The sequence below is a fragment of the Adiantum capillus-veneris genome, chromosome 5, assembly GCF_014529385.1.
Source record: "Adiantum capillus-veneris isolate H3 chromosome 5, ASM1452938v2, whole genome shotgun sequence".
NCBI classification, from domain to species: domain Eukaryota; kingdom Viridiplantae; phylum Streptophyta; class Polypodiopsida; order Polypodiales; family Pteridaceae; genus Adiantum; species Adiantum capillus-veneris.
Genome location: NC_140935.1, coordinates 120,023,742 through 120,030,128, shown reverse-complemented (window position 1 = coordinate 120,030,128; position 6,387 = coordinate 120,023,742). Strand labels below are relative to the sequence as shown.

The following is a 6,387-nucleotide window of genomic DNA, read 5'->3' as shown; positions in this document are numbered from 1 at the left end:
GGGCACTGCATTCTTTGTGTGTTGTGAATTAACAACTATGTCCTTAGAGAGTGGGGCGCCACAAAATGGGACGGTGCCGAGGTCGCAAGGTGATGCAATCAGATTGGGGCGCCACAGAATGGGATGGTGCCGAGCTTGAGGAGGGGCAGCCACAGATTGGGGCGCCACTGATGCAAGCAGATTGGGGCGCCACAGATTGGATCTCACCGGGAGGGGCAGCCACCTACATAATGAGATGGAGCCGAGCTTGAGCTCGTATGAAAGATCCGGCCGTGCAGAGCTAGAATTAGCCAACGCGACAGCTTGAGGGGATCGAGAATGTGTAGTTGGAGCTACATTCATTGACCTCATGCTCTATGTACCTCCTCGCGTGGGCGAGTAGAGGTAGATTCAAGAATTGGCAGGGCCTCATAGGTTCGACCTAATCTCCCCTCCTTGTGTGAGATCATTGGATTGTCCGTTTCAACGAGTGTGTCTTCCCTTGGATATGGTGTGTGTGAGCTAGTGTGGCCGAGACCAAGGGCCATAGGTGAAGGTGTTGGAGTTCATGCGATGAGTTGAAGTGCTATTGGCTATTAGTCGGAGCTGATACATCTAAATTTGGTGATGTAATTGTGTTATCAATCGAGGAAGACCGTGCGAGAAGTGCTCAGAGTGGTATCACGTGTGTAAGGACAAAATGTGTTTTAAAAAAATCTAATTTTTAAAAATTTACTCTTTGCAAATTGTCGCAATGACCAAAGGCCGGCGCGCGACTCTATTAACAACTAAACTCTTGGCTTGAAATTTTTCCCTAGTTGGTTTTCTTAGCCAATTGCTTCCTATCGAATGGTGTTCAATGATGTATCATTATGTCCAACTAGAGATTGTGCATTTCGTTTGTTTTTTCGCTAATACAATTTTCTGTAGAGCTACTTATGCCATGTCTGCAAGTTTAAGTTTATGACTTGTGTAGGTCAATTCACGAGACAAGGGCAATCGATGGCAGGCAAAAATGGTTCATCTACTCGAAGAGGGCGTCCTCCTGCCAGGTTTTTCAAAGTTTTATAATAATGTTGGAATAAATTTTATAGCCTTGGTTGAAAAAAATTGTTGGAGATGTATCTCATGGGTTATGCATAGTATTTGAAATAGTGCTCTACATATATATTAAATTTTGTTTCATTTTCTTATTCCATAACAATACTTTATGTTTCATTATGTGTTTGCATCAACAACTGATTCTTTTTGAAGATTACTAAAAATGTTGACTTGTTTATTTACGTTGGATCAGTCTTAGATCCCGTGGTCGTGCCCGGAGAGGGAGGAGTAGTGACCAAATCTCTTGTGGTCAAGTGGACAGTAGTGATCAAGTCTCTTTGGTTTAAGCTTCTATCATGGTAGAGGAGCTAGAAACACAAGAAGAGGAGATTTTATCTATGGATATGGGGCAGGGATCTTTACATGAGATAGATGAGACACTAGCCCTTGAGGAGAATGGGGGGTAGATAGTCCCATGGGAGATAAGGGACGAGGTTACTGCAGCCGCAGAAATGGAGGATGAACAAAAAATCATCATGCATAGGGGAGCAGATATGCTTGAGAGCACACGTATATTTAGCTGCTTTGATTGTCCCTCTATTCCCTTGTGCAGATTGATTCCATATACAAGGGTGAGATGGTTGAGAGACGATCTTAGTGGGTTGAAGTCTGCCTTTGCAAAAGAAGGCTATATGCCAGAAAAAGGAGCTTTTATTGTCTCTTTATTGACATACAAAAGAGAGGAGAGCCTTGTGACAGGTATGTCAATACTTTCTATCTTTTTGCCATTATTCACATTCTTTGGATTTTGTTTAAAGTTTACCTATTGTGTGTACTCAAGATGAGATCAAAGAAACATGAGGACCTCTATGGAATGAGATCAATGATGAATTCGAATGTGAATTGAAAAATAAACCAAATTTTCAAGATCTTGTCAATCACATGTTCTATATTTGGGAAGGGAATCATCGTACTGTAGCATGGACAAAGGCAATTAAAGAAAGGTTTTCCACTTCTAAAGAGAAGCATTGTCATGTTTTGTGCACTATCATAGATCCTACCAAAGTGCCTGAGATTGCGTTGCTAAGCAGTTTGCAAAGAATGCACTTGTAAGTGTTTTGCTTGTTCAACTTTGCTAGTATTTAAGTTATCGTATATTTGAATGCTTACATGATATGTCAATGCAGCATGAATACTCATGGTGTGGTTTCCACTCATCTTCGTGATGAGATCGTTAATACCACACACATTTGTGCGGCGGATCATGTGATGTACTCAAACGGTTTACCCGAAAAGGATCAAAATCTTATTGCCGTCGTACGGAAAAAGTATGCCAAAGGTTCCGAGCCTTGGTATCCGCTCACTCGACGTTACCTTGGCAAGTTGGTCTATGATGTATGAATAAAATAAGTTGCTTTCTTTTTTCATTGGTGTGAGTGATTATTAATATAGTCTTGCTTATTCTGGATTTTAGATTCAAATGAGAAAAGAGAAAGAGAAGAGAATGTCGAATGTGAAGCATGGTTTGTCTGACGAAGACTTCAAAAAAGAAGAGGAGAGAATTCACCAAGAGATCACACACAAATATCAAGATCGTATTAGGAAGGTACTTTATTTGTTTGCATCTACCCTTTGTTCGTGGCAAATGGTACAATATGTAATTAGAGTAATTGTCATTTTATACTCATATTGCAGTTATTTAACATTGTGGATACCAACCTTGGGATGGATTGGCTAGCAAGGGTTTTGTCTCTGAAATGGGGTAATGATAGGTGGGCTACATTGGAGAAATTGAACTTAATAGCACTCCAAGATGCTCCCGTTCAAAACAAGATTCATTGGATTTCTTTGCTTGAGGCGGACATGATTACAAGGGGTGCATATGGTCTTAAGAAAGGAGATCACGTCTTCCGCATGTAAGATGACCCTTGATAATTAATCTTGAATTTGTTGTACTGCCTTTTTTTTCTCTCACTCTTTTTGGACTTGTAGGTAGCTTCCTAGAGAGGGTTTTTTGGCACGAGTCGTTGAAAGAGCATTTCAGATTGTGTCAGATCTTATGGATGTGCCTGGCGTTGTGCCTTTGCCACATGACTCTACCCTCACATTCTATTTTGAGGAGATAAAATTTGAAGCCAGGCCCTTTTTGTTTCCAATTGAAGTGTCTCTTGGAGCAAAGACGAAGGATGTGGAGAAGCAGGCATTGAATAAGGTAGATACATTGCGAATGGCAGCACAACGTTTGTCTTTCAGGTGAAAAATTTATTAATTGCAATTTTATTAATTCGTTATGTTTATGTAATGAGCTTCATGTAACTTGTTAGTTGTTCATTGTAGATTCCTTATGTTTATGGTATCCAAGAATGTGTTGCCTGCCATGCCTTTTTTGGCAAGACAGTGGACTCAGATGGCTACTCAAGACACATGCATGTACCCCTCTAGTATGCGCACCTTGAGTGCATGGGAGATTGAGAATTGTCCGTGGTGGATAGATATGGAAAAAGACCATGTTCTTGGTCGTGAAAGAGAGCTGCATGACATGATGTCGCGGGATGCTGTGATACAAAATCCACCAGTAGATAGACGAGAGGCATGACATGCATGTATGTTTCACTCTTTGGCATGCCAAACAACCATAAGTTAGTAGTATTTTGACTTAAAATGTTTTGTTTAAGATGTACGCAACTCTCAAAAGGAAAAGGAAACATTTGTGGATACGATCGTAGAGGAGGATGTGGGCTCAATGCCTGGTATGTCTTATAAAAGTTTGTTAATGCTTTCCAAAAATATGCTTCATAGATGACTAATTTTATCTTGTTGTGATGTTTCAGTGTCTTCTGGCACCATCATGGCTAGGAAGACTATCTCATTTGTTTATCTTGTGGAGTCTCCACTACAAAACATATCCAATTTTGTTGACACACGGTGCATGGCCATAGTGGGGGACTACATTGCCATTGCTGCAGACTTCAGAGCGGGAGTCCGGAATCCCATATGGATCCTCGTATATGAGCATCTTTCACGGGCACGTTCGGAGGCTACACTATATACTCGCGCGGGGAGAGTCTTTTCATGGGCTGCTGATTTCATTTTCTTGGATCTCCCCTTTGGTGGGTCTCTAGTAGGCTCCTCTACTCTACCTCACTGAGACATTTGCAGTGAGGATCATGTGCGTGCTGGAGTTCATTTGGCATTCTCGACGCTAGCAGATTCAGGCTAGCTTCTAATCATGGTGTCTACGGCGGGTGAGATCCTTTTGTTTATGATAATGACATAAGATAGTAATAATCATTGTAAGTGTTTGTAATAATTAATGCTTTGAGCAGGAGAGGCCATTGGGTGGGTGGAGAGGTTTTGTCGTGCTGTAGAAATGGTTGTTCATCGACGTATTGTAGTACTCCATCATGGAGCCTATGGTCATTTTGAGAGTTTTGGCGGTCCTGTTGCGGTGACACACTTGCTTTGTATTAATACTCTAATGATTTATGTTGTTGCTTTCTCTAACCGTGCCTCTTTTGTTACAGTGTATTTGCTCTGTGCTATTTATGGTTCATGGAGTAGGTATGCGTCCACCGTGCTTCATAGCAGAGAGCATTGTTCTATTTTCTCGCCTTGGCATGTAGTCATCGGATTCTTTTATGATGCATCATGTTCCGAAGCTCTCTCAAGCTAGATCATCATCAGGTGAGCCATTGCGAGGTGGATTGCAATGGAGCCATTCTTTTGTTGCATGCTTTGTGGAGCTCCTTTGTCGGCGTGGAGGTATTTGCTTGGAGCTTGGATGTGGTACAACCTCTGCACTAGCGGCTTGTGTGGGATCAGGACGAACATGTGTTGCGCTCGACATTGATGAGCCATTGATTTGAGGATATGTGCTACCATTACTCCATCATAGAAAGTGGAGCAGAGAGGACCCCTCCACCTCCTTAGATATTGATGATGAGGGTGATATGCCATCGCGTGTCAATCCCTTTGATGACTAGTGAGGCCCACGTCTTACTATGCCATTGACATTACTTATGTTTTTTTATCCTTTTGATGTCAACATTGGTATTAAGTGTTTATGGATATTGTTTCTATGTCTTGTTTAGTATTTTGTCTTGATGATGCATTTTCTTGTTGGTTGGAAGTTCCATGCCGGTCTACGTTGAGGAGATGGCTCGGAGCATGGAAGCGGACATGCGATACGATTCTGAAATCTGTGAGACACGTCGGAGACGGAATGTCTACATTGACGATGAGTGTGAGAATTGAGGGATTTGTAGCATATGGTTCTTGTCATGTTTTGATGGAAAATTTTGAGTTGATGTTATGTTCCAATGTTTTGAGTCGTGGATGAGAAGTATTCACTCTTTATAACAATTTGGTTAGAATTTCAAATCCTCCTGTGAGCTGCCTTAAATGGCTAATGGGTTTTTTTTGAAATATTGACCTATGTACAAAGGAAGCTCTGTCCAATTTTTCTCAAAAACTAGTATTATGTTTTTCTTTGTTTTCTTGCTAGGTCATATGCATTGACAATGCATTGAAGGGAAAAGTCTACATCGACAATGAATGTGACTAATCATAAGAATTGAGAAATTTGTAGCATTGATGTTAGAATTGAAATTCATGTCTTGTTATTTTCATATGGTTCTCATCATGTTTTGATGGAAACTTTTGAGTTGATGTTCCAATGTTTTGAGTCGTGGATGAGAAGTATTCACTCTTTATAACAATTTGGTTAGAATTTCAAATCCTCCTGTGAGGTGCCTTAAATGGCTAATGGGTTTGTTTTGAAATATTGACCTATGTACAAAGGAAGCTCTGTCCAATTTTTCTCAAAAACTAGTATTATGTTTTTCTTTGTTTTCTTGTTAGGTCATATGCATTGACAATGCATTGAAGGGAAAAGTCTACATCGACAATGAATGTGACTAATCATAAGAATTGAGAAATTTATAGCATTGATGTTAGAATTGAAATTCATGTCTTGTTATTTTCATATGGTTCTCATCATGTTTTGATGGAAACTTTTGAGTTGATGTTCCAATGTTTTGAGTTGTGGATGATAAGTATTCACTCTTTATAACAATTTGGTTAGAATTTCAAATCCTCCTGTGAGGTGCCTTAAATGGCTAATGGGTTTGTTTTGAAATATTGACCTATGTACAAAGGAAGCTCTGTCCAATTTTTCTCAAAATCTAGTATTAGTTTTTCTTTGTTTTCTTGTTAGGTCATATGCATTGACAATGCGTTGGAGGGGGAAATTCTACATCGACAATGAATGTGACTAATTATAAGAATTGAGAAATTCGTAGCATTGATGTTAGAATTGAAATTCATGTCTTGTTATTTTCATATGGTTTTCATCATGTTTTGATGGAA

General features: G+C 40.0%; 1 pseudogene; it reads left to right on the top strand.

Moving 5' to 3' along the window:
• The first annotated feature begins 1,376 nt into the window (after window positions 1-1,376).
• Window positions 1,377-5,003, top strand: LOC147458001 (uncharacterized; annotated as a pseudogene).
• The last annotated feature ends 1,384 nt before the right edge of the window (window positions 5,004-6,387 follow it).